This window comes from Babylonia areolata, chromosome 16, assembly GCF_041734735.1.
Source record: "Babylonia areolata isolate BAREFJ2019XMU chromosome 16, ASM4173473v1, whole genome shotgun sequence".
Taxonomy (NCBI): domain Eukaryota; kingdom Metazoa; phylum Mollusca; class Gastropoda; order Neogastropoda; family Buccinidae; genus Babylonia; species Babylonia areolata.
The window spans coordinates 28,119,602-28,127,884 of record NC_134891.1 but is presented as its reverse complement, the minus strand read 5'-3'; the positions used below and the strand labels follow the sequence as shown (position 1 = coordinate 28,127,884).

The window sequence follows — 8,283 nt, the reverse complement described above, 5'->3', positions numbered from 1 at the left end:
TGGCGCCCCAACGGTCCACAAGACTACGGGATAGGTGAAGGTGAAGGATTTCTGATCCAGTGTTCGCTGGTGGTCGAGTGATGAGGGTTCGAGTCCTCCCACCCCCACACCCAGCCACCCCCACCCCCACACCCGTTCCAGCACTGTGTCGTGTGTCCCCATGTGGGGGGAAAGGCACTTTGCTCTCATTTTCTCTCACTCATCCCGCTTTTCTCACTGAAGCTAGTTGTGAGTTGTTAACCCTTGCCTACCCCCCCCCTCTCCTCTCCCCTCAGACTTCGATCGGGGGAAGGTTGAAACAGCGGAAGTAAAGAGTTAACTTAGCTCCCACTCTTTGTTTGTATTACTCGTGTTACTCTTTTTTTTTTTTTCTTTTTTTTTTTTTTTTTTTTTAAATATCACAACAGATTTCTCTGTGTGGAATTCGGGCTGTTCTCCCCCGAAGGGAGAGGGCGTCCTAAGTATTTTTTTTTCCTTGCCTGTAGTTTTATTTATTTTCCTATCGAAGTGGGTTTTATTTCTACAGAAATTCGCCAATGACAACCCTTTTGTTGCCGTGGGATCTTTTACGTGTGCTAGATGCATGCTGCACACAAAGGGACCTCGGTTTATCGTCCTATCCGAATGACTAAGCGTCCAGACCACCACTCAAGGTCTAGTGGAGGGAGTTCGGGGGTGGGGGGGGGGGGAGGAAGAAAATACTGGCGACCCGCCGGTGGGATTCGAACCAGCGCGCTCAGATTCTCTCGCTTCCTAGGCGGACGCGTTACCTCTAGGCCATCACTCCTAGTCACAGTCGATATGAAATACACCTCCCCCATGGCCAAAAGAGGCTATGTGACCTATGATTGACCATTTTCACCTTAAAATATATATATATTGCAAAAAAGAAAAAAAAAGTAATTATGTTGATTGTAAGACTGCAGCAATGGTCTGAATTTTGTTTTTGTTTCAGAGTCAAGGTTTTGTGTCATGAGAGGGTTTTTTGTAATGCAGTTTCTGATTTTTTTTTTTTTTAATTTATTTCCTCAATTGTTGAGCAATATGATTTTATAAAGAAAACGATATTATGAAACTTACAGAGTTTTCCACAATCTCTCTTCTCATATATTCGTTTTGTTTTGTTTTGTGTGTTGTTTCTGTTCTGTATTTATTTGTTTTGTTTGGTTTGGTTTTTAAATGAAGTGAAAGGATTTTCGGTCATTGAATATGTTTGATTTGTATGCAGTTATGTGTGGGTTTATTTACTTATCTATCCATTTCTTTTTTCTTTTTCTTTTTTTTTCCTTATCGTTTTGTTTGTTTATCTATCTGTTCTTTGTTTTCTTTGTTGGATTGTTCATTTTTCGCTTATATTTTTTAACAGAAAATTTATTCTTCTTTTTTAATTTTATCGTAGATAAGTTGGTGTGAAGGTATGACAAAATTTTGAAACACGGTATCTTTGACAAGAATTTTGTTTCCAGAAGAATGTGTGCTACTTTTTTCTGTCCGAATATATATATATATATATATTCTTTTTTTTTAAGCACAAACATAAAATATTGTAGACAGACAGTAAGAGGACACAGTATCGCAACAGTGGTGCGTGGGACACACACACACACACACACACACACACACACAAAATAAGATTACAGATGTGCGGATAACGGAAGAGTTTAAACAAAGAATTTTTTTTTTTTTTTTTGGGGGGGGGGGGGGGGTACATTAACATTTCTGATGTTAGTGTGAGAAACGTTTTCAGGTGACTAAATGATTAATCAGTTGATTTATTTATTCATGTTAATTCATTTTTCTTCTTTTTTTTTTTCTTCTTTTTTTTTCTTTTTTTTTTCGTGATTTGCTCATTATTGCTTTGGTACTGTGCAATGCACAGGATTTACCGTTTATTTGGTTACCCATTACGTTTGTCTACAAACACTTCTATCATTTCATTCAATCTATTTGTTGTATTTGATTTATTTTGTTCATTTACATGCGCTTTTGTCATTTCATTCTGTTCATTTTTATTATATTTTATTTTATTTTTATTTTTTTATTTTATATAATAGAATTTATTTATTTGTGTTTATTCATTTCTATCTAATCCTTGTGTACGCGTGCGTGTGTGTGTGTTTAACGGATACAGTCTTCCCACTTGTACAATGCTCGCCAATGAAAATTAATGCATGCTACCAAGCCAGCCCTCGTTGCCATGGAAATAAAACACCTTTTTCTTCTTCTTTCTTCTTCTTCTCTTGATTGATTGATTGATTGAAATGGGTACTTACATAGCGCCTATCCTCGGTCGGAGACCAAGCTCTAAGCGCTTTACAAACACGGAGTCATTTACACAACAGGCTGCATGCCTTACCTAGGTACAGCCGACTGACGGCTGCTGTCGGGCGCTCATCATTCGTTTCCTGTGTCATTTACTCGGATTTCAGGAACGCACACAGACAGACTCAGACAAACATTTAACATTTTACGTGTATGACCGTTTTGTTTATTTACCCCGCCATATAGGCAGCCATACTCTGTTTTCGGGGATTTGCATGCTGGGTTTGTTCTTGTTTCTATAACCCACCGAACACTGACATGGATTTCACGATCTTTTAACGTGCGTGTTTGATCTTCCGCTTGCGTATACACACGAAGGGGGTTCAGGCACTGGCAGGTCTGCACATATGTTGACCTGGGAGATCGGAAAAATCTCCACCCTTTACCCACCAGGCGCCGTCACCGAGATTTGAACCCGGGACCCTCAGATTGAAAGTCCAACGCTTTAACCACTCGACTGTTGCGCCCGTCTGTACGAGAGTATGATGGTTGTCCGTTTGAGTTGAGGCAAGTGGGACGGTTTGCCAAGCATCGTGTATGTACGTGACAGACATAGCATGAAGAGGTGTGTAGGCTACTCACGCTAGCAAACGCGAGTGCATTCATGCATTCACATAGATCTACAAACTGGGTGGGTCGCGGGCAAGCGCTCGTACACGTATATACACACACAATCACACACACACGCGCGCGTGCACGCACACACGCATACATACACAAAGATGCGCGCGCGCACACAAGCACACACACACACACACACACACACACACACACACAAAAGCTCGTGTAAATTTTTATCAACATAAAATAAAACTTTGTGCTGACCATATCATCAGGTGGAGTGATGGCCTAGAGGTAACGCGTCCGCCTAGGAAGCGAGAGAATCTGAGCGCGCTGGTTCCAATCACGGCTCAGCCGTCGATATTTTCTCCCCCTCCACTAGACCTTGAGTGGTGGTCTGGACGCTTAGTCATTCGGATGAGACGATAAACCGAGGTCCTGTGTGCAGCATGCACCTCGCGCACGTAAAAGAACCCACGGCAACAAAAGGGTTGATTCTGTAGAAAAATCCACTTCGATAGGAAAAAACAAATAAAACTGCACGCAGGAAAAAAAAAAAAAAAAAAGGGTGACGCTGTAGTGTAGTGACGTGCTCTCCTCTCCCTGGGGAGAGCAGCCCAAATTTCACACAGAGAAATCTGTTGTGACAAACAAACAAACAAACAAAAAAGAAATCTGTTGTCGTTTTAGTGACATGATTCCTACACCGCTCATTCCGAGTCCCCCAATATATAACACACTCACTCCTGGGTTCCTCTGTCCAAGTCCAAACCGTTGGTAGGGGAACCACTGATGTCTAGTCCGCTGGGAATCAAACCCGCGTCCCCTTAGCCGCAAGTCTGCAGTGCTAACCACTTTGCCACGGCGGCTGGTGAAACAAAAAAAAATGGATCAACAATTAAGCGAGTACAAAATGAAATATAACCCAATATAAAAGACGATCAAAAATGTAAAATGATTGAAATGAAATAAAAATAAGAATGGTCAACACTCACTGAACTTGGTGCATACTGACACACGCGTGCATACAGTACAATACAATACAATACAATACAATACAATACAACTTTATTAATCCATTTGGAAATTATATTGTGCATCCACAGGCTCGTGACTCACCCTTCACAATATCTCAGCCAACAGTCAAGTCCAGCACACTCGCAACATGACAAATGTTGGACAAAAGTTAAAACAGCAATGCATAAAGCTAAATACACACACAAGCAAGTAACACAACACAGCGTGTGTGTATGTGTGTGTGTGTGTGTGTGTGTGTGTGTGTGTGTGTGTGTGTTTGTGTGTGTGTGTGTGTGTGTGTGTGTGTGTTCGTGTGTGTGTGTGTGTATATGTATGTGTGTGTGTGTGTGTGTGTGTGTGTGTGTGTGTGTGTGTGTATTGTAAGTTGTGTGTTTTCAAAGCTGTTCGTGTTTGACTGAAACAGCTGTTTGTGTATTCAGTGAGAATTAAGCACGACATTCGCAGTAGACCGTACGCAGCCTACACCATTCACATTATCTCTCGATTGTTTAAAAAAAAACCAAAAAAACATTATTTCGGCTTCAGTTTCAGCGTCGAGAGGGTGTCAGTCAGAGCATACGCGGGACTGATCAAAGTAATCCACACACACACACACACACACACACACACACACACACAAATCTATCTTTCGATACACACACACACACACACACACACACACACACACACACACACATATCTATCTATCGATATATATATATATATATATATATATATATATATATATATATATATATATATATATATATATATATATGAGAGAGACCTTTTAACCCCCCATGAACACTGATTATGCTTGCTTTGAAGTGATCCACAACTTTTGGTGAACTTTGTACATACTTATAGAAGAGCTTCGAAGTAGAACCACAGGAACGCAGTTCTCTATCTATCACAGTAAGCGTTCTGCCTCACTTGTCTCCCCCCCCCCCACCCCCCACCCCCCCTCCCCACCCCCCCCCCTCCCCCCCCCCCCCCTCCACCCCCCTCACTCATTCGCACCACCAACCACCCACCACCCCTACGTTATCCGATGCAGTCAGGGGAGATAAAGCCCGAACCAAGGTGAACTCGAGGAAAACTGTCGCACGACTTTTACGCGCACCACAGAAACTGGTTCTACCCAGTTATAGCTACTACTGCCCTAATTATGGCAATACTACATGTATACGGGATGATTTTTTTTTTTTGCCCCATCATCTGCACCGTTTCAGTGGCATAACTCCCACACCGCTCATTTAGATTCCCCCATACACGGCCACACCCGGGTTCATCCGTCGCAGTTCCAGCTTCGGCAGTCCACAGGGAACCATCGATGTTAGGTCGCCAGGAGGCCACACACCAGAGGAGACCCTGCACTGCTGCTGAGTCACTTCGGTGGTGTTCAGTGGTGCCTGTTCTGATTTTACGTACTTAGGCCACCACCTACTAAGCCCCCTACTAACGACAATAATGGCTTAGTCACGGAGCCAGACTGAGTGAGCGTCCCTCGCAGAGTGGAGACCGCCACCACGTCCCTCAAACAACAGCCCCCCACGAATCCGCCGATACTGACGATGTATACGGAATTAGTCAGTGCCGTGAATTGTTGTGCTATATCCAGTAGTGTCTCTCCACGCATACGTTCTGGTCACGCGGCAATCGATAGCTGAGAATGAGAGTCAGTCAGCTAGGTGTTGATTATCTTGTCAGATGCTTTGTTCTTTTTTTTCCCCCTCACGTTGACCGATGTTATTGGAGAACACACACACACACACACACACACACACACACACACACACACACGAAAAACATTAACTGAACACGACTGACGCAAACAAACTCGGCTGCTAATCTCTAAATTATTGAAGGCGTTGTTTGTTGACCTGGTGTCTGCAGTCACACAGATAACCGCTTTCTGTTGTGTGAACCCAACAGGTACACCGTAAATGCTTTTTTTTCTTTTTTTTTCTTTTTTTTTTTGACAGCGCACCACACACACACACACACACACACACACACACACACACACCACCCCATACCAAACCACATCACACCACCCAACACCAAGTTACACCACCTTAATCCACATCAGTCCCGTCATACCATAACACACAACCCCTTAACCACACCCCAACACCGCCCCCCAACACACACACCCCCCAACACACCCCAACACAACACATACACCCAACACACCACCCCAACACACCACCCTTACACACCCCAACACACCATCCCCCAACACACCACGCCCCAACACACCCCAACACACCACCCTTACACACCCCAACACACCACCCCAACACACCACCCCAACACACCACCACCCCAACACACCACCACCCCAACACACCACCACCCCAACACACCCCAACACACCACCCCAACACACCACCACCCCAACACACCACCCCCAACACACCACCACCCCAACACACCACCCCAACACACCACCACCCCAACACACCACCCCCCAACACACCACCACCCCAACACACCACCACCCCAACACACCACCTCAACACACCACCACCCCAACACACCCCAACACACCACCCCAACACACCACCCCAACACACCCCAACACACCACCCCAACACACCACCACCCCAACACACCACGCCCCAACACACCCCCAACACACCACCCCAACACACCACCCCCAACACACCACTACCCCAACACACCACCCCAACACACCACCCCAACACACCACCACCCCAACACACCCCAACACACCACGCCCCAACACACCCCAACACACCACCCCAACACACCACTACCCCAACACACCACCCCAACACACCACCCCAACACACCACCACCCCAACACACCCCAACACACCACGCCCAACACACCCCAACACACCACCCCAACACACCACCACCCCAACACACCACGCCCCAACACACACCCCAACACACCACCCCAACACACCACACCCCAACACACCACCCCAACACACCACTACCCTAACACACCACCCCAACACACCACCACCCCAACACACCACGCCCCAACACACCCCCAACACACCACGCCCCAACACACCCCAACACACCACGCCCCAACACACCCCAACACACCACCACCCCAACACACCACCCCAACACACCACCCCAACACACCACCACCCCGACACACCTCAACACACCACGCCCCAACACACCACCCCAACACACCTCAACACACCACGCCCCAACACACCACCCCAACACACCTCAACACACCACGCCCCAACACACCACCCCAACACACCACCCCAACACACCACCCCAACACACCTCAACACACCACGCCCCAACACACCACCCCAACACACCTCAACACACCACGCCCCAACACACCCCAACACACCACGCCCCAACACACCACCCCAACACACCACCACCCCAACACACCACCCCAACACACCACCCCAACACACCACCCCAACACACCACCACCCCAACACACCACCCCAACACACCACCCCAACACACCACGCCCCAACACACCACCCCCCAACACACACCCAACACACCACCCCCAACACACCACCCCAACACACACACCCCAACACACCTCCCCAACACATCACCACCCCAACACACCACTACCCCGAGCACAACTCCCTACACATCACACCATCTCCCAACACACCACCTACCCCAACACCACCACCCAACACTACCACCCCCAACACACCACCACCCCAACACACCACCACACCAACACACCACCCCAACACATCACCACCCAAACACACCACCACCCCCCAAACACACCACCACCCCAACACACCCACCCCAACACATATCACCACCCCAACTCACCACCACCCCAACACAGAACACCCACACACCACTACCCCAACACACCCCAACACATCACCACCCCAACACACCACCCCAAACACACCCCCCCAACACACCACCCCTACACACCACCCTAACAGACCACCACCCCAACACACCACCCCAAACACACCACCCAACACACCACCACATCACACCACACCACACCACCCACAGCACACCACACTATCCCACTCCACTCCACCCCACCCCACCCCACTCCACACCACACCACACCACAATATATTCGCCAGGCAAAGTAAAAGAATCTGATGCAACGAAAAACAAGCCGCCATACACAAAACCATAATTGTGTGTGGCTAAACGCGAGATGTTCGAGGCTGACCCTGTTGACCAACCTTCCAAAGGGTTCCAACCTTCCTGGTGGAGCAAAGAAGATTCCTCTCTCTCTCTCTCTCTCTCTCTCTCTCTCTCTGTCTATCTTTCTCTCTGTCTGTCTCTGTCTCTCTGTCTCTCTCTCTCTCTCTCTCTCTCTCTGTCTCTCTCTCTCTCTCTCTCTCTCTCTCTCTGTGGAAACGGAGTAGA

The 8,283-nt window shown here is 47.3% G+C and overlaps 1 protein-coding gene across 1 annotated transcript in view; it reads left to right on the top strand.

Annotated features, from left to right (window-relative positions):
- The window catches only part of LOC143291032 (uncharacterized), a 234,397-nt gene extending 232,172 nt beyond the window's left edge, over window positions 1-2,225 (top strand). Inside the window, exon 32 of the mRNA XM_076600618.1 lies at window positions 1-2,225. This exon is cut by the window's left edge and continues 6,645 nt beyond it. The gene's annotated coding sequence lies outside the window, so the exon portion shown is untranslated.
- Window positions 2,226-8,283: the final 6,058 nt, after the last annotated feature.